At 51.9% G+C, this 24,595-nt stretch overlaps 1 protein-coding gene across 1 annotated transcript in view; it reads left to right on the forward strand.

Annotated features, from left to right (window-relative positions):
- The first annotated feature begins 8,370 nt into the window (after nucleotides 1–8,370).
- The window catches only part of CLIP1 (CAP-Gly domain containing linker protein 1), a 73,726-nt gene continuing 57,501 nt past the window's right edge, over nucleotides 8,371–24,595 (forward strand). Inside the window, exon 1 of the mRNA XM_090257304.1 lies at nucleotides 8,371–8,464. The gene's annotated coding sequence lies outside the window, so the exon portion shown is untranslated. The remainder of the gene's footprint in view (nucleotides 8,465–24,595) is intronic.

The following is a 24,595-nucleotide window of genomic DNA, read 5'->3' on the forward strand; positions in this document are numbered from 1 at the left end:
CAGAGATCAGAAATGCGTTTTCTAAACAAAATGCACCGTCCACCGTCTGACTGCACTTGGATTTTGGCAATACAAGGACTTCCCTGAAAAGGCAGGCGGTGAACGCGGACTCAGCGCGCTGCCCCTCCGGCCAGCGAGGTCGCCGCTCTGCCCGGTGACGTCGGAGCGGGCGCGTCCCCGGTGTCCGCAGTCGCGCGGGGAGGCCCGTGGCTGAGGCCTAATCGAGGACAGGTTGCGGGACCGGACCCAGCGCTAACTTCTTGCGGGCTCCAACCCATTTCCTTCTGTGCCACCCCGGCCTCCGGGCCTGTCCCGGTCTTGGACTCTAAACCGGTTACGGTCCTGCCTGTCGTCCAGTCCAGCCTGACGTCCCCGTGTGCGAACACGTGGAAGAATTCCGAGGCCCTGCTGTGGTCGGGGCGCTGGAAGCCAATAACGGTTTCATGCCGAGAATCGGCGGCCCGGACGCGCGCGCGCACGGGAGGAACAGGACTTGTCGCCATTTGTAAGTGAAAGAAGTGTCCGCGTTTCTCCGAATGCTGCCCCAAAGGTGTGTGGGCTCACCTGTAAGCACCGGCCCTGGAGGGTCCCCGATGGTCCTTGGATGAGAGCCATCCGGGCAGGGGTCCCTCAGGCCTGCGGAGGGTGGGGGGCGTTCGCTCCGGCTGCTTCTGCCCTTGACCCACGTGTCCCCTGAAAGCCAGCTGCCCTCCCTCTCTTCCAGTCTGTGCTCCGACGTGTCCTCAGCGACCCCACCTTGACTGCCTGACGTCCACATGGCACCGAGTCGCGCCCCGTCTCCCTTGGGCTCCACTTCCCCGCAGCAGTTTCTCGTCTGTTACATAGTTATTTCGCTTGTTGGCTGTTGCTGCCTTTCCCCCTGGAATTTAAGTTCCACACGAGCAGGGATTTCTTTACCCACCAATACTACTGCCAGCTGGGAAGACCAGCTCAGATTCAGGGCGTGGGGAAAGAGAATCCTCCTCTTCGGATGGGCTGCAAAATGTGGTGACAATTTTTTAAAAATCTACTATCATGGGTGTCTCGAGCAATGTATTAAAAGTCCCCAGTCCTGTAAGAGTTCTCAGGCACCGTAATCCCTCGTGGCAGTCTGGACACTCTGGCAAGTGGGAGTGTCACCGTGTTTTAAAACTGTTTTGAAACTCACCTATTTTGAAAATATTTGAGATTAAAAATAGGTAACGTCCAGAATAGGAAAAAAATAAGTGCAATAAGAGAGTATTTAAAAATCAGAAACTGCTGGGGTAGAAATGTCAAATAATAACACTAACAAACCAACCTACTCTTAGCCATATAAATAAGACCTTGTCTGCCTTGGGGCAGGACTCAGAACTGTGTGGCATCCCCAAAAGCAAATTCAAATTCACAGACGTGAACCAGTGATGTACATTTTCTGAAGAATCTGGAGAAAAAACACAGGCAACATATAGTAAAACAATATAGATTCTCAGCAGCCGTTTCTATTTTCTTCATAAAATTCCTTTTTAATTGGTCTATTAGCCCTCCGATATTTATTTTATTGTTGTAAGTAATTGTATTGTGGTGCTCTTCAAATATGTGTCCCCAGACAAAGAGGTCGTTTCCTAGGAGAGGATTCTGCCCGTTCACCTGTTCCGTCCGGCCACCTGGGCCCGTTGGCTTTTGTCTTCAGGCTGGTCACCTCAGGTTAGCATCAGCGCTGCTTTGGCTCTGCGACCCTGTCTCTTTCTGTCTCCATTTATCAGGGAGGAAGAGCGTTCCCAGAGGCGCTTCCAACCAGCTTTTCTAGGAAAGGGGTAGCAAGCGTGGGTTATGGGGCCCAGCCACGTCAGATGTACGTCAGGTTTGTTAAGTGAGGACGGGGGAAGGCTCTCGGGGAGGCGACCAGCAGTGTCAGACACAGCTGGGCTCTTCGTGGCGGCTGTCCTGGCTCTGTGACCGGGTGTGTGTGCCTTGGCGTCTGCCCCTCACATATGCTCTTTCTTGGCTCGGCCAGGGCTGGCGGCCCCTCCTGCTGACTCGGCCTTCCGTCCCTCCTCCCGCTGGCACGGCTGGCACGGCCAAGTCTCTGTCACAGCGCAGCTGTGTCACCGTGGGCCCCAAAGCAGCCACACAAAGTGCTCAGTCATGCCTCCAAGCAGGCCAGGAGGCCCAGACGCGCAAGCGGGATCCTCCTTGTGCCTGACCTTCCCGCCCATCTGCTTAACAATGCCGGCTGCAGGTGCCGTCCTGCCTCGGTGTGTTCTTCCCCACGCTGGAATGTGGAGTGGGGACAAGGGCTCTGCTTCTGGGGACCACGCCCTCCCCTGCCCCAGACCTCAGCCTGCGGCTCAGCCTTCCTCCGCCGCCTCTTCCTTCTCCCCATCCACTCCCAGGCCTGGACCTGCCACAGCTTCTCCTGTTTCTCCTGTATCCTAGCTTCTCTCCTCCCACCTCCAGTCTCCCGGTGAAGTCTGAACGTTAGACAGGAGTCTGTTCCGTACATCGCAGCAGGAACTATGGTCTTGCAGGCCCTTGGTATGAAAAAAGGCAATTTTTGATAAGCCTTTCTCACTTGACGATGCTGGGACACCAGGCCATTTTCTTTTCTCTGCAAAATTCTGTTTTGGGTTGCACAGCATAGTGAATGCAACGCACATACGCTTTAAGGTGGTCAAAATGGCAGACCGTGTGTTAGATATTCTTTACTTCAATTTTTAAAAGTTAATAATGAAATATACTGAAAAGCATTGAAATGTACACTTTAACAGGTATATTATAGGGCGTGTGAATTACAGCTCAATGAAGCTGTTATAAAGACCTTATTTTGAATGTCCAACCCTGAATATTAATTCCTTCTTTTTCTTTGCTCTTCTCGGGTAACAACTTTCTCTCCTCCCTCCCAGTCTCAGCAAATGGGTTGTTTAGGGTCCAAGTCAGGTATAAGGAAAGAGAAGAGGAGAAAGGAGCATTAATATTTTGCTTGGAATAAATACTTCCATTAAGCATTTATGCATATATCTCTCCCTTGCTTATTAAAAAAAAAAAAAAACACCAGCATATTATGCACACTGTTTTGCACCTTGCTTTTCAAAATATATTTTCCCCAGGAAGTCCTGATACAAGTTTCATTGACAACCATTAATCATAAGTGTGTCCAACTGACCTCTTCACACATGTAATAGATGTGTACCCACAAAGACACACACACACATATACTCACACAGACTAGAAGGCATGAAATCAATTCCATTGACTAAAGAGCTAAATAAACTACTTAATCTGGTATTAACATTTTTAAATTGAAATAAAAAAACTATCTGGTATCTCCAGTCCTCCAATAGGTTTGGGGATTATATTAAATTTGCCTATTTCATTTGGGTCTTTCCTTTTAGACGCTGTCTAAATGGGAGTTAGTCATTTTATTTGAATGTAAGCCCTAGTAGAGACAGACTATCACATGCACACCCTTCCGTAGATTTATAGTCCTAATTTAACTTTGGTCTCCTTTGTGCAGTTAGACTTTAGAATCTAATATTGTCATAATCCATCCAGTTGTGAGAACTGAACACTAAGGAAGACCTGAAATTGTAAAATAACAGTATTTCAGTTGGGAAGGACCTGACCCTGACTTCAAACTGCCCCCCATATAAAAAATCTCTTCTAAAATCTCCCACTCACCTGATTATCAACCACTTTCTGCCTGCCTTTTTCTTTTTTGAGTATTACTTTCACTTATTCATGTATTTATTTTTATTGAGACCATATTCACATGCCATAAAAATAACCATTTTAAAGAAAGTATACAATTCAGTAGCTTTTGGTGCCTTCAGATGGGCTACCATCACCACGTCTGTCTAGTTCCGAACACCTGTATCACTGCAGGAGGAGACCTCCTACCCATCCAGGACTTGCCCTAAATCCCCCTCCCCTGCCCCTGGCGACCACTAACCTGCCTTCTGCCTCTTTGGATTTACCTATTTTTGACATTTCATAGCAGTGGAATCATATAATATGTGAGTTTGTTTCTGGTTGCTTTCACTCAGCATCTAGGTTGTAACTCGATCTTTCTTTTCTTTTTTTTGCTGAGTATATTCCATTGCGTGGGTGGACCGTAATTTGTTTATCCCTCCATCAAGCTGTTGGACATTGGACTTGTTTCCCCTTTTTGGACATTGGGACCCGTGCTGCTATGGACACGCGTATATTTGTATTTATTTGCACCTGCTTGATGTTTGCTGAAAATTGAGTCATGCACTCAACAAGTATTTCTTGAATGCTGCATCAGCCTCTGATTTCATACACGTTTTTGCTTTCCTGGCTAAAAGTCACAGAATCTTAAGAATGTTTGTGGCAGGAACTTTATCAGTCCTATCGCCAACCCCCACGTCATGACACTACACGCACTCTAAGCCCGGGTCTGTGTAGAAGGCCCCGAGTATGGTTTACATCGTGACGTGGGGTGTCTTACTGATACTATTCCTTGTTAACTGTGCACAATACAGCTTTTGTTGTCACAAGACGGTTCTCCTTGAGACGTGACTGTCTGAATTTAAATTTAGTAACTTGTCATTCTTCCATCATTTTGCTTTTCAAAAAATTCCACTCCCGTCAGCATTGTTTGTGTAAAGGAGCTATAGCGGACAGGCTTCACTGTTCCCATGATAAAATTAACTTTTGGTCCCAAACAGTCTACGGATGCCTCGCCATGTGTTATGGGATTTATTCGGCTGTTTCCTTTCTTTGCAGTTTAAGACTCTGTCTTACTCTGTTAGTCACTTCTGATTAAATGAACCAGCACTAGGTCCTTGGCTTTGCAAGGAAATGTTAGTGTATTCTAAAGCCTCGAAGTTAACTTAAACATTTTTCTTGTATCTGACTTTATAAACCTCTCCCTCAGTTTTTGGCAGATCTGAGTGAAATTGACAAGGGGTGTGGGCATTAAAACCAGGGGACTTCGTCAGACAATAATTATCCAACCTTAATTTTGTAAGTCTGACAGCAATAAAAGTCAAGGTTGGAAGACAGGGGCTTGATCTTCACTGCTGGACGCCCCCCATACCTGGAACAGTGCCGGACGCACCGTAGGGGTTCTGAAAACATCCTCTGGATAAGTGAGTGAATTAATTTCACTCTGGTCTCTGAAACAACAACACTAATAAAAGTAGATGTAATTTAAAAAAATAGAAAAAGAGCTGGGTGAAAATGAATCCTATGTCTTCTTTGTAAAGATTATTGTCATCATGAACTAGCTCCTAGAAGTTACTTTTCTAATCATTACCTGTCTACCATGGTTGAGGAATTTGAAAAAAAGTTACTTTTAATTTAAAGAGCACTCTTGTTATGACAGCTTCTGTGTCATGTTCTACTTTAAAAGCTCTGTAAACCCTTACAGCTTTACAGCGGTTCACAAAGGACTCCCCAGCCACTGTTTCATACTGAGCGTTCAGGTTTTGAATGGCCATAGAACTGTCCGTGCCTCGGTGAGAGATTTAAAGTATTTCTGAACAGTAATAAATCCATTTAAAACCATTATTTATAGTAATTTTCTTGGATGTGTGGGATTATAACAGTTTTGTTTTCTTCATTTTGCTTGTTTTAATTTTATTTAATAAATGTCTATTGTTCTTTTTTTTTTTTTTTAAGACAAAATGCTGGGAAGAAGCCCCCAGTTGCTTAGAGCCTAAAGTCTCACACTCAGTCCTTTTTAATACTAGAACAATGAATGAGTCAACATCCTTGCTCTTTTGCAACTTACATCCTAGCAGGGGTGGAGTAAGACAGGTAATAAACAAAATAATAACCCTGCCATACTGCAGGAAAGCAGCAGAGAAAATAACTGCCGAAGAGCTGTGTAGAAACAAACCACAAACATCTATCATGTTGCAGAGAATATTCTTTACTCATTTTGTTTGAGGATCCGAACTATCTTATACCATTTTTAAAAAGATCAAAGTAATGCATGCACATAATTTTAAAAATATATTTTCTTTATTTACTTTGAGAGAGAAGCAAAGGCAAGGAGAAAGAGGGAGAGAAGCATTAATGTGTGAGAGATACAGCAATCAGTTGCCTCTCACACGCCCCCAACCGGGGACCTGGCCCACAACCCAAGCATGTACCCTGACTGGGAATCAAACTGGTGACCTTTGTGCTGGCACTCAATATTTTATCTTTTAAAGATTTTATTTTTAGAGAAAGGGGAAGGGAGGGAGAAAGAGAGGCAGAGAAACATTGATTGGCTGCCTCCCGCTCGCCCCCAGCTGGGGACCTGGCCCACAACCCAGGTGTGTCTCCCGACTGGGAATCTGACCTGTGACCTTTTGGTTTGCCCGATGACGCCCAACCCACTGAGCCACACCAGTCACGGTCATGTAGATAATTTTTAAAAATCAATTATATCAGGGTTTACAGTGAAAACCATCACTGTTCTGTCTCCTATCCCCTTCTGCAGAGACCCCTAATTTTTTCCTTTTTGCTCTTCTGATGGTTAACTTCCATATCTCTAAAAATATAATTATATCATTTACTTATCATCTGTAGATGTTATCTATCGATGTTCTGTTATAACTAAAGCACCAAAGCTCTCCCCGCCCCCCAACAACTCCACCACTATTTGCCGTTATCCCTGCTGGTTACATTAATAACATGATTAAGCCTTTATTTTGGAAAGACAGAACAACAGGTACTAACCACTTTCCCACGGCGAAAAATGAAGTTCTGGGAGCGGCTAGCTGCCTACTTCTGCCGCCTCCTCTATTTCCCAAAGGCTTGTCCTGGAGCCCTTCTAATACTTCCACAGACGCTGCGCGTTTGGAAGAGCTCGGTGGCCCCAGGTGGCACGGAAGGGGATCGTTCCCTCGGAAGCAGGCCTGGGCCGCTGGAATCCTAGCACTGGCCCCGCAGTGGGACCCGAACAAGCAACGCCCCAGCAGTAGTGTCGGGGGTAGGCCTTGATCGCAACATTTAAGGAGGCGCCACAAATAGTATTTTAATGCAATTTTTTTTAAATCAAAATGAATGCAAATAATCCGTGATGAACAAAATCTCGGCATTGTAAAATGAAGACGGGGGGGTTCAGCAGAGTGAGGAGCGCGGGGAGCCCTAAACGGAAGTGTTGGTAGCTGCACCCACTCCCACGCGCAGCGGCCCCCGCCTCGCGGCGGCGTTTGTGTTACTGCGCAGGTTGCTCGTGAGAGCTCGGAAGTGTTTAGACGGGGCGGGGGCGTGCCCTTCCGATTAGGAATAAGGTCCTAGATTCCGGGGCTGCCGCCACCACTTTGACCTCGGATCCTGCAAACCAGGGCGAGGTCAAAAAAGGAAAGAGCGTTTTTGTGAATTAAAACGCGAATCGAGCTCAGGATTCCGTGCCTTTCCCCTGGAGGCCCCTCCCCCTGCTCTGTGCACGCCGGGGGGCGGGGGGGGAGGCCGGGCAGCAGCGCGCTTTGGATAAAGGTCAGCGAAGGGGTCGCCCCCCTGGTTAGTCCCGCTCACCCGGCAGAGGAAGGAAGCCAGGCCCCCGCCTCCGCCCCCGAGTCGCTGCAAAACCCGGGGCTTCCCTGACAGCTGCGAATCCCTCCCAGGAGCTGCGAAGCTTCTGGGGTTGCCATGGTCCATGGGAGTGAAATGCTGGCCGCCCGTGCTCGCACCAGCCCCGAACGGGCTGTCGCTGTCACCCCTCCAGGGCCTTTCAAACGCTTTTAAAAGGGATCCGGGGCGGGGGCGGGTGGGGGCCCGGGGACGTTAACCAGGGCTTCCGTCCAAGCGGCTGGCGCGGACCAAAGAGGCCTTTCTCCAACTAACGAGCGGCGCGCGTGCTCGGCTCGGTGCCAGGGGTCTCTAGCGCGGGGTCGTTCCCGGGGCGCCCCAGGCTTCCCTCGCGGCGGGCAGCGCCTTTCAGCCTTCCCCGGGGACCCCGCACCGGCTCTGCCCCGGGGGGCCAGAGGATGCTGCCCGCGCCACGCCGGCTGCGCGCAGCCCCTCCGCGCTCGTTTCAAAGCTCTTCCCGCCCAGGGCCTGGGAGAAAAAGGGCTGAGCCGCGAACCGATCGGCCGGTGTGACTCGCACACCCGGGCGCAATTTCGGAAACGCGGAACTGAAAAGACGCGCCGCCGCGCGGGTGCAGGCCCCGCGGGGTCCCTCGCGCCGCCCTTCCCTCCCCGGTCCGCGGGAGGGCGGGGCGGCGGGCGCGGGTCGGGGCTCGCCTCCCGGGGCCGCGGCGGTTGCAGACAAAGCGGCGGCGGCGGGGCGATCGGGCGCGGGACTCCGGGCGCCGGGCCGGGCCGGGGGCGGGGCGCGCGGGGAGGAGCCGCCGCGGCGTCTTCTGCTGGCGGCGCGCGCCCGCCCGGCCCCGCGGCGGCGGCGGTGGCGCGTCACGCTCCCCGCGTCCCCGCCCCGAGCCGAGGAGCCGGGCGGCGGCGGCGGCGGCGGAGGCGGCGGAGGCGCAGGTGTCGGGGACCGGCGACGACCGAGGCGGCGGCCGGCGGTGAGCGGGGACCCTCTCCCTTCCGCGTCGCCCCTCTCCTCTCCCTCCTGCCCCGCCGGGCCCGCGCCGGGCCGCCCGGCGTTTGTGATCGGCCCGAGCCCCGCGCGCCGGGCCGCCCGGAGGGGACCCGGGAGCCCCGGGGGGATGGCCCTGGAGGCCGGCGGTGCCCGGGGTGCTCCCCGGGGCAGCTGGGGAGGTAGCCGGCCCTGGGAGCGCCGCGCCCGGCCTTCCCTTCCTCCGCCCGCCTCAAGATGGAGCTTGGACTCCTTGCCCTGCGCCGCCCCGGGCGCCGCTCGCCGCCGGCGGCCCCGCTCCCCTCCGCGCGGCCCTGGGAGGTCTGCGCCGGGCCGGACCTGTTGCCCCCGGGCACGACTGTCGGCTCCCCGGAGCGTCCCCCAGGCCCTTGGCCGCGGTGCCCGCGAGCCGACAGGGAGGACACCCTGGCATGGCCTCCGTGGCGGGGCCGGTCGCCGGGATGGCCCCGGCCTGGCTGGTGGTGGCTTTTGTCCCCGCGCCCCCACCCCGCGCCGCCCAAGTGGGACTGTGGTTCTTGGAGAAGGGGGACGATGAGAGGTGACGAGGATCCCAAACAACCCCGCTGCGCCCCACCCGGCCCCTCTGCCTGGGCAGGGGGTGGCCCGGGAGACGGATGACACTTGCCCAGAGGTGGTTTTCCAAGCCCGCCTCGTTTGGGGGCCCTGGGCTCCCAAACCGGGTCTGGAATCCAGTCCTGAGCTCGCCGGCCTGTGCGCTTCATGTGGCTCCCCCGGCCGGCGGGGACCGAGCGCCGCCCCCGCCCCCCTCTTTGGCACGAAGGAATTACACTTAGAGCCTGCAGTCCTTTTACAGACCTGTTTCCGCGAAACTTGGGCCCCAATGACCGCATTTTAAAAGGAGGGTGGGGAACACGCTGCGGCCTTTTATTTTATTTTATTTTTGGGGGGGCGATTCAGCCGTGCCTTTCTGCTCCGGGCCAGGACGGCGCCTGCCAGGGAGACCCCAGCAAGGAGTGTGCCGCTGCCGCTTGGGCTGAGGCCGTTCCCCCGGTTGGTGTTACTGTTTTATTAGAATTTCTGTTGCTTAGAGTGCCCACAAGTCCAGAGACCAGTCTTTGACTTCGGGTTTTTTGAGAAAAACTGATTTGAGAGAGAGATGGAAACATGGATTTGTTGCCCCACTTACCCGGGCTCTCATTGTTTATTCTTGTACGTGCCCTGACCCCGGATGCAACCTGCAACCTTGGCGTCGCTAAACGCCGCTCTTAACCCACTGAGCTACCCAGCCAGGGCTGACCTTGGCTTTTCTTTTTTAAAAAAATTTGTTTTTCCAGTTACACTTGCCATTCAATATTCCAGGGTTTGACTTTGGCCTTAATGATAACCTTTTGCAAGAATCCTCAGGTCTCTTGCTGCCCAGCTTGGGGGCCCTTTTTTCCCTCTGGAAATAACAACAGTGAACATTTCTTGAGGGTTCTCGCGGTCAGGCTGTGGGCGAGTCTGTCATGTGTTTCATCTGATCAATCTGACCCAAGGAGGGTGCTGCTGTCACCCCCATCTTATGGAGGAGGCTTAGAAAGGTGGAGTCCCTTACCCAGGGTCACACAGGTAGTGAGCGGAGGTGCCAGGATTTGAGCACAGGTAGTCTGACTCCAGGTGCTTAATAATTAAATTAGTGTAGTGAGTCTCGGGCAAGAAGCGAGGCCAACCTCAATCAAAGCAAAGCAGCGGCTGACTGCTTGGCCAAGGGCTGGTGCTGCGTTTTTAAGGGTCAGAGAAAGAAGTGCACCTTGGCATCTCTGTAGGCCCGGTTCCAAGAGGTAAAAACACAGACAGAAACAAAAAACAAACAGCAAAAACTATACCTGTTGGAATCTGTAGGTGTTCCGTCTGAAGGTAACGCTCACACCCCTCCCTGTTTTCAGCAATTGCTTAAGCGCCCAGGGTACCTAAGTACCACATAGGCTGACCTGGTTTCTGTTCTTTAGAGAGTCAGAATCTGGTGCCCTTATTTATATTTAAAATACTTTTTTTACCCAGTGTCTAACATTGAGTCTATTGCATCCCATGTGACCCATACATGCATGTGAACTTAACTTAGTAATGTTTGACTCCTGCGGTTTTTAAACATTGATTTGAGAGAGAGAGAGGGAGAGAGAGAGAAACATCCATTTGTTGTTCCACTTAGTTATGCATCATTGGTCGGCGCTTGTACGTTCCCTGACGGGGGGATCAGACCACAACCTTGCGTGTGGGGACGACACTCTAACCAACTGAGCTACCTGGCCAGGGCTGACCTGCTTTGTACGTGCTCTCTCTGTTGGATACTAAACTAGGTGTAAGGGATGAATCGGCCCTCTCGTACGCCATACAAAGAGGGGCGCCTCTGAATTCACCATGTATTGGCTGCCTGGGGATCTTCCCTTGTGGTACATGTCTGGTCTTCCCTGTGTGTGCGCTTGCGTGTATGTGCGTGTGTGTGTGGGGTCCTTGCAGGCATGTGTGTCACTTTATAGCGCCCTCTGCAGGATTCTGCAGAGTTTTGCCCATGTGCTCAGTAAATATTTGTTTAGTGGTTGAAAACATGAGGTCCGCAAGTTTCAAGATTGGCTTTATAGAAGTCAAAGCTAAAGCAAACAAAAACGGCAAGTAGTGTTATCAAATCACAGGAAAATTGGTTAACATTTGTACTATGAAAACCTCGTCTATACAGTGTTAACTACGCGAGACTTTCACCTCATATAACTTTACACTTTATCCAAATGATCAGCCTCTGTCACTCTCTTTCCCTGTTCGGGTGTCTTTTCCTGTGGTAAACAATGGACAGTGTTATTCCCTGCAAACCTGTCGTTCGGTGTGAGGTGCTGCGCTTCACCTGCCTGTCAGCTGTAATGAGCTCTCTTTCAGTACTCAGCGCATTTTTATTGAGCACCTGCTGTGTGCCAGGGGCCGTTCTGGGAGGTGGTGACACAGCAGTGAATAAAACAGGCAGAAATCCCTGGTCTCTTGGAACTCCCCTTCAAGTAGGGGAGGCAGAGAATTTCCATATTAATAACAATTATAGTAGTGATACATAATAAGAAAAAAAAAACAGGGAGGGGGGAATATTAACTTGTGGGGACAAGAGTTAGGGCGATGGAAGTCTCAGACAGGGCGGTCAGAGGAGACCTTGCTGAGAAGGTGACTTTGGGGTAGAAGTCTAGAGGAGGGAAGAGGGAACAGCACGTGCAAAGGTCCTGAGGTGGAGGCTTGGGAGGGGGCAGATAATTTAAGGCCTTGCAGGTTGTGGTCCCAAATATGTACTTATTAAAATATTTTAAAATAGTGAAAGGTACAGAATAATGCCATGTTATTCGGGATTTTGACGAAGAAAGAGTTAACCACAGGGGAACCGAGGCTCAGAATTTTAGGCACTTACCTAAAAGGCCACACAGCCAGTGAATCCAGAGCTGGAAATTGTTAAGCAATGCACAGAATATGTTGGCAGCGGAACCTTCGGTGGCTGGCAGGAAGGCCGGACCCGTACTTGCTGTTGAGACTTGCTCTGGGGTGTATACTTTCCTATTTGTATGTAGGATCTTGGCTCAGCCCGAGGAGGCCTTGTAACTGATATCTGCATATATAGCGCTTTCCTGGAACTGTGCTCCCGGCAGCAAAGCCTTCCTTTTTAGTCTCAAAAGTTTTGTGGTTCAAAATTTATGTGTAATACAAACCTTTATGTTGGTCTCCTAGATCTTTTTTTTCTTTTTTTTAAGATTGTATTTATTTACTTTTAGAGAGAGGGGAAGGGAAGGAGAAAGAGAGGCAGAGAAATATCGATGTGTGCGATTGATACACGACCAGAGATACATGATCGGTTGCCTCTCACACGCCCCCAACCGGGGACCCGGCCCACAACCCAGGCATGCGCCCTGACCGGGAATGGAACCAGTGACTTTTTGGTTCGCAGGCCAACACTCGGTCCACTGAGCCACACCAGCCAGGATGGTCTCCTAAATCTTAATTGGAAAACAGTGGCAAGATCACCCTGCATATGAATTTTTTAGATATCTGTTTGGGGAGGCTTTAAATGACTATAGCGGCTTATATATTTTTAATATCCATAGTGTATTTTTCCCATGTAGATGGAACTGAAAGAATCCATATGCTTTAAATCAGCATTTGCGTTACGATGCACTTTTAAGGGAAACCACACTGGCCGATGGGCCTGCACAAGAATTTCAAGTGAGAGTGACCTCTTCAGGTTTCGATCAGGGAAGAGAAGAGGGCCCCCCGCCTTGATTTTTCTCTGGTAGGTTGGCAGACGTAATTAACCAACCTTGCACTTGGCTGGGGCATCTGGGTTAATATCCTGGCCCTGGCACCGAGGACCAAGGAATCCTGGCCACAGGGAGTAAAGAGCTGTTTCCCCTCCTCATCTCCATCTGGCACTTCCAGAAGGACAGATTCCACTCGCACTAGCTCAATGGGTGGGTCCGTTTCTTTAATGGTCTGTGTTGTTGTGGTTCAGAAACAAACCCTTTCAAGTGTTCTTTGCGGAATATCAGAGAAGAGGGAGTCGTCCAGGGAACAGAGTGTCCGTCAGCACCTTCTCTGGTACGTCTCTCCCGGGGGAGATGCCCTTCTCTTCTGCCCCTTCTCAGCAATCCTCGGGAGGCTGCGGAGACGGTGTGCGGCCCCAGTGCTTGGTGGAAGCAGAAGGTCTCACGTTCTCCCGACTTGAATTAAGCACTTTAATGTCTGTACTCTCCTTTGCTTACTTGTGTCTAAGAATAGCTTGGGTGACATCCCAGTTTTAACTCGGCCCATTTTTTTACACTTCAAACCGCCCAGTTCTTGATTTACTGGATCGTCTCTGAAGTTAAGGGCCTGACGGTCCAGAGGTTCCCGATGTGCACGTCACCCAAGGCTCGGGTTTGACGCATGAAGGACGCATAAAAGGAAGGCAACTGGAATGAGACTTTGCCCCCCGATTCTATAATTCCCTAGTCGAGTCGTGCGCTGAAATACTTGCCGTATCTTTTTCCCCTCTCAGGAAACATAAGAGCTATTAGGGATATTTCCCTAAGCATCTTTTAATCAGATCTTTTGACCTCCTGCATTCTTTCTCTGATTTTCTCCATAGAATGATTTCTCGTTGGAGATATTATGTTCTAATACCTAAGGGAGGAAGGAACCTATTTAGACTTTTCTTTTCCAGACTATAGAATAAATAAACTTTATAGGCAGGGTAATTTTTTTACAGCCTCGGTAAAACAAACATTTATCCCTGAGTGTCATGTGGGTGAATAGAGAAAAGTGTGTATCTCCTGAAGCCATGTTGATAATTTTTGTTGTAAGGCACCTGCAGCTTGCTTAGGTTGTTCTGTTGAGAATCTAGTACCAGAGTTAAATTTAGATTTTAGTTTCTCAGTGAAGTTATTATTTTTTTTAAAGATTCTATTTATTTATTTTTAGAGAGAGGGGAAGGGAGGGAAGAGAGAGGGATAGAAACATCAATGTGTGGTTGCCTCTCACGCACCCCCAACCTGGGACCTGGCCCACAACTGAGGCACGTGCCCTGACTGGGAATCGAACCAGTGACCCTTTGGTTCTCAGGGTGGCGCTCAATCCACTGAGCCACACCAGCCAGGGCTCATGACACATACTATCTTATGGTTCAGCGTGAGGTACATGGTTTGCCTGCCTTATGATATATGCATTCAATGCACAAGGCATAAAACATGCAAAAACACAGAAAAAAGCAAATTATTCATAATTCTGCTGTCCAGAGAAAATCATTTCAGTATGTTAGAGCATGTCTTTCCAGTCTTTTTCTTTTTTAATAAAAAATATTTGTCTGGATCTATTTTTCTATTTTTAAGTAATTAAAAGTTAATATTGTCACTGGAAACATTCTCAGCCAACCAGCCTGGTGGTCCTGCGTTTGCTTCAGGCTTGGCTTTGTGAGTCACGTGAACTTGGGCAAGTCACTTCCCCTCCCTGGCTCTGCTCCTCCCTCTGCACCGTGGGGGCAGCACCGGCCTTGTCCAGCCCAGTACTGACGAAAGCGATCCGGGATCCGGTGGTGGTGACCTAGAGACCTCTGTATGACCCTGGGAGCCCTTTCCAATGCCAAAGAGGCCGGGGGAGACCAGAGAGGCCAGGTCCCAGCCACTGGTGGCCCGTCAGTCACCTGGGCTGTTAGCATGGTTAAATTCACAGCAGAGCTTTTCAGATGAATGTGACCAATCAAAAGCATCCCATGGGGTAGGAGAAAGTCCTCAAAGTGCCCGTTTAGCCAGCATTTGTTGAATGCTGGGCAGACTCTGCGCGAGGCACCAGGGACCCTCTGTCCCACTAGTTTTATAAGCCGGGGGCCCTTACATTTTCGTGACGCATATTAACTGAGTGTTCAGCGTGAGGTGCTGTGGTTTGCCTGTCTTATAATATGTGTCTTCAGTGCCTAAGACATAAAACACACACACACACACACACACACGGATAAAAAGCAGATCGTTCATCATCTGCTACGGTGTAGGCTAAACCAGTCCGTTCGTTTGCCTGGACGTGGTATGTGTGGGAGGGAATCCAGGAAGGCTTCCCGAGTGGGGATTAGCCCTCGTGCTGGTGTTGACGGAGACCTAGGGTTTCTCTGCAGGGACAGGTTAGGCAGCGCGTCGCAGGCCAGACTGAGCAATGGGACAGGCATGTTGAGGTACCAGCCGGTGGTCTACTGCCCTGTGGTGTGAGGGCAGGTGATAGGAAGTAAAGCTGAGAAGCTGGGTTGGTGTCAAGGAGAGGCTTCCCTGCCCTGGCGAGGCTCCGTCTTACTGGTCTCCAGCATTTTAGAATCACTGAGTCGTTTTTTTCAGATGGTTGGTCAAAAATATCTGGTTGCAAGGGGTAAACAGGAAACTGCTGGGTGCACCAGGTGCCTTTTCTGCTCAGGGTTGCGCAAACATCACCACAGCCAGTTTTAGAATATTTTTTTGCACTGAGCAGAAACCCTGCACCGTTAGCAGCCGCTTCTCACTTCCCCCCAACGCTCCCAGCCCCAGCCCTACTCTGCTTCTGTACATCTGCCTGTTCTGGGGACATTTCACAGAAATGGAATCACACGGTATGGCTGGTTTCTTTCACTCGGCAAACGTCAGGGTCCCACGCATAGTGTAACCTGTCTCCTTCCTTTATTCCTTTCGAAGGTTGAATTGCATTCCATCGCCTGGGGACGCCACGTTTTATTCTCCCATCAGCTGATGGTCATTTGGGCGGCTGCTCCTTTTTGCTCATTATGAAGGATGCTGCCGTGACCGTCGGCCTGTGAGTTCTCGAGCGGGCCAGCCGCGTGGGCGCTACCTTTCGGGGACCTGCAGAACTTGTCCCGAGGGGCCGTGCCACCAGCAGTGAATGAGGTTCCAGTTCCTTCACGTCCTCGCCAACACTGCTTACCATCCGTCTTTTTGATGCCAGGCACCTTAGCGGGGGACGAGGTGCGGCATCTCGTCGTGGTTTGGGTCAGCCTCATGGCCAGTAATATCCAGTTCCTCTTCATGTGCGTATCGGTCACTTGTACGGCTTCTTTGGAGACATATCCATTTATTTTTTGGCTTCAAAATATTCGTTAAGCGTAAAAGCAAAGTGCAGAACAGTAGTATGTTACCACGTAGGATAAAGAGGGCGTACAGAAGAACAGCAATTACTTGTTTTTCAGTTGTTTTCACGGCGGTGAAACTGGCATAACGGAATTTCCCACACCGTTCCCCACGGTGACGGCATCAGTTACATCCGCACCGACAGTGTTCAGGGCACTTTCTCCACATCCCCTGCCAACACTTGTTATTTTCTGTTTTTTTTTTAAACAAAATCTGTGGTCATGCTAAGGATTGCGAGGTGGTGCCTCACTGTAGTTCGTTCGTACTTGCATTTTCTGATGATTAGCGATGTTGAGCCTCTTTTCACGTGTTTATGGGCCACTCTCAGAGTTTTGAAAAAGAAGGTCCATTAAGTCCTTTGTCCAGCTTGTATCTGGTTGGTAGTTTTTTTTGTTGTTCTTGAGTTTACGAATGACCAACGATCTTTTAATTCGTATATTCATCAGGGGTTTACTGAGCACCTGCTTTCTGGAAGCACCAGCTTAGGTGCTGGGGGCACGGAGCTGCGGGAGACAAGCGCCCACCCTCTGCCCTCGGGAGCCGGGGCTGTTCGCGGAAGTGCAGATGGAAGCGAGGGTCACGTTCGCCCGACAGCAGGGGCCCGCTCTGTCACGGGACGTCGTAGAAGCTGCTCAGCCTTTTGGCGCGCAGTGCTCTGATCTATAAATCGGGGATGAGACGGCCCCTGTCTGCGGTCCTTGTGATGACTAAGTGAGGTTGTGTAAAACGGGGTGCCTGTCCGGACTGTCCTTTCCCCTTCCTTCGCTGCCTGTGTCTTTCCTGACTTCCTGCTGCTGCAGGAATGGGCCCCTCAGCCCTCTTCTGTCATTTGGGTTAGGATGGGGTCGGGGGGCCCACTTCCACTACTACGATAAATGAAAACCTTTCTTCCGCCACGTGTTAGAAAGTTCACTGGAGCAGGAGCGCCCTGCCGTGACCGAAGGGCGTGTTTTCCCTGAGCAGCTGTCCCCGGAGAACTTGCCATGTACGAGGACTTAAACACGCAGCCTGGAAAGCCAGCCTGTGCTCCTCCTGCGCGAACCTGGGCCTCAGCAGGTGCCAGGCCCGCGTGTGTGTTCGTCAGTTTCACTTTCCACAGCTTAGTGGGGGGCGGGGGGCAGTTCCTTCTAAGGTAGAACCTGCTCTGTGCGTCTGTGAGGAAGATTGCCAAAACAGGGAAAAAATAACCAACCATGAAGTTGGGTGTTAAGATCCAAATGAAACCAATATCTCGTTTCCCTCTGCAGCGGGTAGGGAGGCTCTATAGCAAACTGTCTCAGGGACGGACGTGTGTGTATGTTTAGCAGAGTGATTCCTTCCCTGGGAACGGGCCGGTGTCCTTCAGTTGGTGTTGTGAATATAGAAATGTGGGGTTTTTTTATTGGAACTAAAGACCTGTAACCTTGGGAGGTGTTCCCAATAGATGTACATCAATCTGAGAGGGGAAAAGTCCACCCCTGGGGGAGAGGAGTGCCCCTCCCTGGGCGGGGGTACCTGTAGCAACTATTAAATTTGCTCGTTTGCAAAGGGAAAATAGGAAAGCTTTTCTAAAGAGAAAAGAACAACCAGGAAGTAACTGATTCTCATGTGCTCCGTTCTTGTTCAGAACAAGCGGTTGGTGTGCCTTGGCTTTCGTGAGGGCGGATCAGAAGGTTTTATTCATCAGCATACTTTGGGGCAGGAGCCTTTCATCTGGAGACTGGGGTTGAAGTCCTAGCCTGTTAAGTAACCATGACCTTAGCTGATGTCACTTTTTAGTAGAAGCATTTCCCTCCGTGGCAAAAGGAGGAGGTTGAACTAGATTGCCAAGGTCTCTTCCGAGTCTAAAACCCCAGGATGCTATATTAAGCATGTTTGCTCCTTTTTACACGTTAGTATAATTGACTGCTCTTGGCCTATTAAGTATGTTCTTCTGGGAGATGGATTACTAACCAGGCCCAGTCATTTCCGTCCCTTTTAAGCCAAAAGTACTAGTTGCAAAGCCACAGGATTCTGTAGAAACTTGTGTACATGAGCAAAACAGCTCAGATTGTTCAGCTTTTCACGTCTAACCCTAACCCTCCCGTCCTTCTCAGTTCTTTTCAAGGTAGAGGAGCTTCGGGAGGCTGCTTATTTTTTGCTTAGATCTATGTAGCAGGAACATAAAAATAAATGTTCGCTCAGCCCGAGCTGTACGCAGCTATTCATAGTCGCGGGCGTTCACACGACGGCCCGGAGTTCCAGAAAGCCGCTCTCCTGTGCGCGGTCCTCTCTGATGGGGCCGGGGTCCCCTGCCCCGGCTCGCCTCCCCTTACCCCTGCGTCTTGGAAGGCGCAGCTGGCGGTGGCATGGAGATGCCAGGAGTTCTCCTGGCTCGTCAGGGGCACCGGCCTGCAGGCTCACCCCCCGTGGGTGGGATTTTGCTGTGACCCTTTAAACCAGCCGCGCGTGTGCTGCCGGGGCCCCAGTGCCCCGCTGTCCCGTCTGGCCCGGCTCACGCGGTGCTGCCCGCACTTGCAGCCGTGGCCCTTCTGTGGCCTGGGCCCTAAACTGTGTGTGCTGGCATCCTGCACATACATGGTCCCTGTGTCCACGGGACAAGCTTCCGGGAGGCCAGACAGTGGCGGCTGGTGACCTGAGGTGGCTGCGTGTCCCTCATCGCCAGCTCCCCGTGACTGGCCACCCTGGGGGGACGCTTCCCCCGCCACCCGCGCGGAGCGTCCTGCGTCTTTATCCAGACTCGCGGGTTCCCCAGTTGTTTCCCGGGGTCTTACATGTCAAATCAGAGTCCAGGGCGATTTACCAGAGGCCGGGGCGGGCCCGGTTAATAAGGAACGGAAAACCGGCACTGCGGCGGGCGCGGCCGTCACCCCCGTCCCCTGCAACCCCCGCCGGCCCCCAAGTCCGTCCTGCACACGCCCTGCCCGTGTGGGTCGGCTTCCTGCCGCGGGGCAAAGGCAAAGCCGCCCGGGACACGCGACTGCCCGCCCTTCTCCGCGCTGGCAGTGCCGCCGCCACCGCACGGGCCTCACGTCTGCCGGCCCCGGCGCTCGGGTTCCTTTCTCGTAGCGCGAGACACAGTTATTAAATTTTCATCTGCAACCCGATCTCTGTACTTAGAGTTTTGTGGGGGTGTATTTTCAAACTCTGTGGGGCTATCAGTTTTACTGGGCAGAGCCCAGTGCCGCAGGCCGGGCCTCCTGACACGTCGTGTGTCCCGTCAGAGAGGGACTCTCAAAGGCCCTCTCACTGTAAATGCGGTTCTTTTCTTTTTTCTCTTAAGAATGGCTAAATTATGCCCAGTTTTCCTGCAAGCATTTCTCTGCTCTTTTCCTCACCTCCGTGTTGCAATGACAAGCTCAATGTGACCTGCCCAGGGGGCTTGGCAAAGGGACCCCCTTCGCCAGTCTGAGGGCTCCCTTCTGGTCACCTCCCACCTACACCCTCGGCCTGCACTGTCCCGTACGGGAGCCGCAGACCACGCACGGCCGCGGAGCGCGTGCAGTGTGTCAAATCCAAGCAGGGAGGTGGTCCCAGTAGAAAGTACCCTGGATCTCAGAGACCTAGTATGAGAAAAGGAACAGGGGCTAGCTCGTTAGTAATTTGTATATTGCTTACATTTGGAAGCCACCGTTTGGATATATTGGATTAAATAAAATATCCATTTTAGCGGTTTCTTTTTAATGTTTAAAAACATGGCGACTAGCCAATTCAAAACTACGCGCGTCTCGCATTGTATTTCTGTCGAACAGCGTGGTTCTGGGAGAGACTAGGAGCGTGGAGAAAGGGGACGCTCCAGCTCGAGGCTCACGGCTCTCGTCCAGCACCCGCGGGAGGCATCTGTGAGCAGTTTGCCCGTGGTTTCACTGACCTGCTTTTAAAGGAGGCTGCAGGGTTGGGGAATCCTCGGACTCCCGTGAGTCACGGTTACTTGATGCTCTGGTTTGAAATTGCAGGAGCGCGCCGTGTCATGGGTTCCTGTTTTGACGATGAGTCGACGCAGAACTTTCTGGACTCTTTAGTGTGTGCCCGATACTTTTTTAGATCCTTTGGATGCAAAGACAAGTCTCATCCCTGACCACGAGCGCCTTAGTCATCACAGGGCATGCAAAGAGGCGGGAGTGAGTGTGAGTCACCGTTCAGTAATAGAAGGCTGCACCGTGGCGTGGCGGGGCCGTCCCGGGGAAGGGGAGGCGGAAGCCTCCTCGGAGAAGCCTCTGTGAGGAGGGGCTGGGGCTGCGTGGGTCCTTTCTGAGCCAGTCCCTGAGAAAGTGTGGGCTTTGGGTGTAGAAACCGCCCATTTCTGGGGCGTCAGTGTGCACTTCCCCACTGTGGACCCTACGCTCGGCTCAGCCGGGACACGAGCTGTGTTTAAATTGGGGCCCAGGCAGGCCTATCAGCTTATTGATTTGTCGTCCCAATACGCCAAGGTTGCAGGTTCGAGCCCTGGTCAGGGCACATACAGGAATCAATCAATGACTGTCCCCCTTCCTCTCTCCCTCTAAAATCAATCAATAAAATTTTTTTTTTTAAAAAGAGAAAGCCTTCCGTGTTTTCCTCCGGAATTGCGGAAAATATGTATTAGGGCTCTTCTCCTCTGCGTCCTTCGCTCTATTCTGTGTTTGCAGAAGTGAGACCGGGAAAGAAAGCGAAAGGGGGACGTGGAATAACTCGCCTTTCTTGTCCAGGGGAGGTGCCCGCGGCCCGGGCAGCGGGCAGGCTCAGGTTACACCGCGTCTCCCGGGCTGGGGGTGGGGGGCAGCAAGTGACACAGCACACAGCCGGCCCTTACATAACCGTGACTTCAGGGGACAGGATCGAGCTGGGGACGAACCTCCCACGCTCAGGAACGTGGCCGTAGACCACCGCCTTTGAATCTTCCTCCTGCTTCGCTGGAAAAGCAGCTTCAGAACCCTCTTTCCCCCAAAGTAGACTTTCCGCCACTCTGAGGCCTTCTCCCCTTTCCCCTCTGCTATTAAGTTCACGGACAGGTAGCCCCGGAGGATCAGAGGGGGGCCAGAAGCCTGCGCCCCACTGTCCGCAGGTAAGCCAGCCCCCCAGGCTGCCCGCTGCCGGGCGCGTGGGAACCCTTCCCTGGCACGCACTCAGGTCACGGCCAGCCCCTCCCCTGTGCTTTGCCTCCCCGCAGAATTGCCAGCCGTAGTAAATAGAGGAGCGTGTTCAGTTTGCTGAAGGGGCCAGTGGCCCCTAAAGGGACTGAGGTCAAGTGTGGAGCCGTGATTTGCCGCGGGGGATACCACCCGCCGTGCGGGCGCGTCCCAGGAGAGGCTGCGCTCCCTGGAAGCTGATCTTATCGGGCCTGGGTGCTGCTTCTCTCAGGCGGGCAGAGCGCCCTTCTTACCTGGCAACCGCGGGGCCGCTTCCCTTTCGCTTCTGAGTCCCTGCCCTGCCGCTGGGCTTGGATTTGAAATCCGAAACGGGGAGAACACAGAAGCGTGGAAGTGGGTCTCTTTCAATCAAGACCCTCAGACTGTGGACGGGGACACGGAGGCCGGGGGGGGAGCTGTGTACGTGTTGAGGCTCCTCCAGTCGGGACAGAACTTCCGAGTCTAAGTTTCTCTGTAAACATTTGGTTTTTAATGGCTCAGGCGTAGGGGCGAACTGAAAAACAAAAACGAAGCAAAACCTTCGGAAATCAGGGAGGAATCATGAAGAATATTATTCCTTTTTATTTGAGCGTAATTCACACCAGGTGTGTTTTTGGGGAACTGCTTGTTTTGAAGAGCCTCTTATTTCTATAAATGGCTTAAGTGTTTTTACGGTTATGAAGTGCTGAGAAGGCAGGGTGGTTTGGATTTTACTAAAATAGCTTCTGCGATAAAAACTTTCTGTGGAAGACGTCAGGCACGTACGATAGCAGGCCCAGTACAATCCCCTAACCAGACCACTACCAGCTCCTCGTCAGACACCTTATGGAAGTGCTGGCTGGCTGGGATCAGACTTGCTTTTTAAACACATTTTGCTCCCGCCAGTAAAATGTCTTTTTGCTTATAAGAAACTATAGTACTTGTATTTATTATCCGTATAATTATGCTTTTCGTGGTATGAAGCGCTTTTATCTCGGGTGCTTACCCTCAGAGTTTCTTTGAGCAGTTTACTTAGATGATTCCAAATTTGCTTAGATGATGGTAAAGCTCTAAGCAGCGTTTTTCCGTCTTTGCCACCGTCTTAGGTAAGGTAAGCTCGCTGCTGTGAGCAAACACCACTAATTTTAGTGACGCGCAGATAATGGTTTATTTTCAGTTACGGAGAAGTCCTTCAGGCTCTTCCTGATGAGGGAACTGGGGGAAGGGATTCATGGGTTGTGACCCCGCTGTCCTCAATCCACGCTTCTGACGTTGCCCCGGGCACCTTCATCGGCCGTGGGAAGGGCTGCGCACGCCTGCGGGGGTTCCGTGGGCCAGGCTTAGCAGCAGCACGCACCCACACGCTCCTCTCATTCCGTCGGCTGGAACGCCGGCACGTGGCCACCCTGGGCCGCAGAGGGAGCTGGGAGCTGGGGCCTGTTCCTCCAGGAAGAAAACAGGCTTGGGGAGCACCTCCCCGCTGCACACGCATCTCCACGGCTCCTGCGGGCCCCGGGTCGCATTTCATGTTCCTGTGCCGAAAGCAGCCCAGGAGAGTCTGCTTCCAAACTCCCTGGCTGAAGCCATTTTATTGGGGCTCAAAAATCACTAATTTTTTTTTCCTGCTCATGGAATTACACCTGTTTATCAAATAACAGTTGAGAAACTCACAAAAACACAGAGAAGTTATAAAAAGTAGCAGTAATCCCAGCACCTGGAGATAATTATTGCTCCGCCTGCGTTACATTTCCTTCCAAGTTAAGCATTTTTAACCACGCAGAAGTGTCTATAAAATTCCACTTGCTCTTACTTTGTGCCGGCTCGTCCGTGCCGGCACACGGGAGGGCGGGGGAGCAGCGCGAGGATAACGGTCTGGCGATTTTGCTGCTTTTCGGCCCAGGGCACCGTCGCCGAGCTGGGTGAGGTTCCGCGCTGCTGGCGCCTTTGACACGAACTTCTGGCTCCCGCGTCGTCGCCCTCACTCTTGTGAACAGCGGGGACCTTAGCGATGTCTTCAAGCGGCAAGGCGGGGCTCACATCTTACCTTCCCGAGTCCTCCCGGCTCGGTCTTCAGAGTTCTTCAATGTAGCTTCGTTTTCAAGGGGAGGCTACTGAGGCCCTGCGTTCCCGAATAAGAACGCGCAAACGGGGAATAATCAAGATACCTTCCCGGGGGCGCGCTGAGTTCCTAGGCGGGCGGACGTGCCTTCTCCGCCCGCCTGCGCTGCTCCACTGGTCAGCAGCGGGGAGACGCGGCTGGTCTGAGCAGGGAGGCCCTGGGTGGGGGGGAGGCACCTGTCCTGAGACGTCATCAGCGCCAGAGTCAGGGAGCCGACCGTCTGGGTTTCCCTTCAGGCACTGAGGCCATGTCCCCCGGGGCAGGCCAGCATCAGAATCCCTGCTTGTGAGGTCGTCACCGTGACGTCACAGCCAGGACTGCTCAAAATGTTTGCCCGGCCCGTGGCGGGGCGGGAGCTGAGGCCTGGCCCATTCTGCAGATGCCATGAGGTACGGCTTTGTCCCGTGTTGCTACATGTCCGTTGACTTTCCTGTGACTTCTGTACATAGAAAGGAAAGACATTGGTGTTAGGTCCTCTGTCATTTGCCGAAAAAGACTGCATAATGCAGATCACTGTTGAAAACATCCCCCGACAGGACATGTAAAAACAGAAAGCTCAGTAGCAGCGCAGAAATACTTTGCGGTGTGAGTGAGTACATGCTTACTACTTTCTGCGACAGTGACATTGCTGTCACTGCCAGCAGCCGCGGGCGCTGTTTGCTGTCCATTTTCCTGTTCCCTCGGGCAGACAGCACAGTTTTGTCCTGTGACAGAACACCTGTGGCACCAGGCGAGGAGCAGTGGGCCGTGACGAGCCTGGGTATCCGTGGTACCAACCCCTTGTGACCCAGACACCGGAACGCACACGCGTCACAGCGGAGAGGTGGTCCCCGTCAGGCTTTGAACATCCGGCTATGCGCTCTGTCCCCGTGTGAGTCGCCGCGGGAAGAAAAGGCAGCGTTTCACACAGACGCCCAGAAACCTCGTCTGGGCGGGTTAATACATGTAATCTTTTTCAGGGTTGTGCAAGCACTTGGTAAATTGTTCACTCCTGTCTTTTATTTAAGTAGATGTTGGACCCTTCTTCTGAGTTTGAGTCGACGAGAGATTATGTGCCTCCCACGGGTTCTGTTCTGGGACCTCTTTTCCTGCCCAGGGCGATCAGTACCAGAGGGACCCAGCGTCTCCCGAGTTTTGAGGTAGACATTCCTTTTTAGAGCATTGCCCTCTGTGTTCCCTGTTTCCCTCTCTGACAGTCGCATAGTCTATTGTCCTAAACATGGAAGACCTAGAGTCTTAAAACATTTACTGTCTTTAAAAGATTATTTGTTTTTAGAGAGAGGACGGGAGGGAGAAAGAGAGGGAGAGACACACCA

Source organism: Furipterus horrens, unplaced genomic scaffold (assembly GCF_987537825.1).
Source record: "Furipterus horrens unplaced genomic scaffold, mFurHor1.1.pri manual_scaffold_11, whole genome shotgun sequence".
Taxonomy (NCBI): Eukaryota; Metazoa; Chordata; class Mammalia; order Chiroptera; family Furipteridae; genus Furipterus; species Furipterus horrens.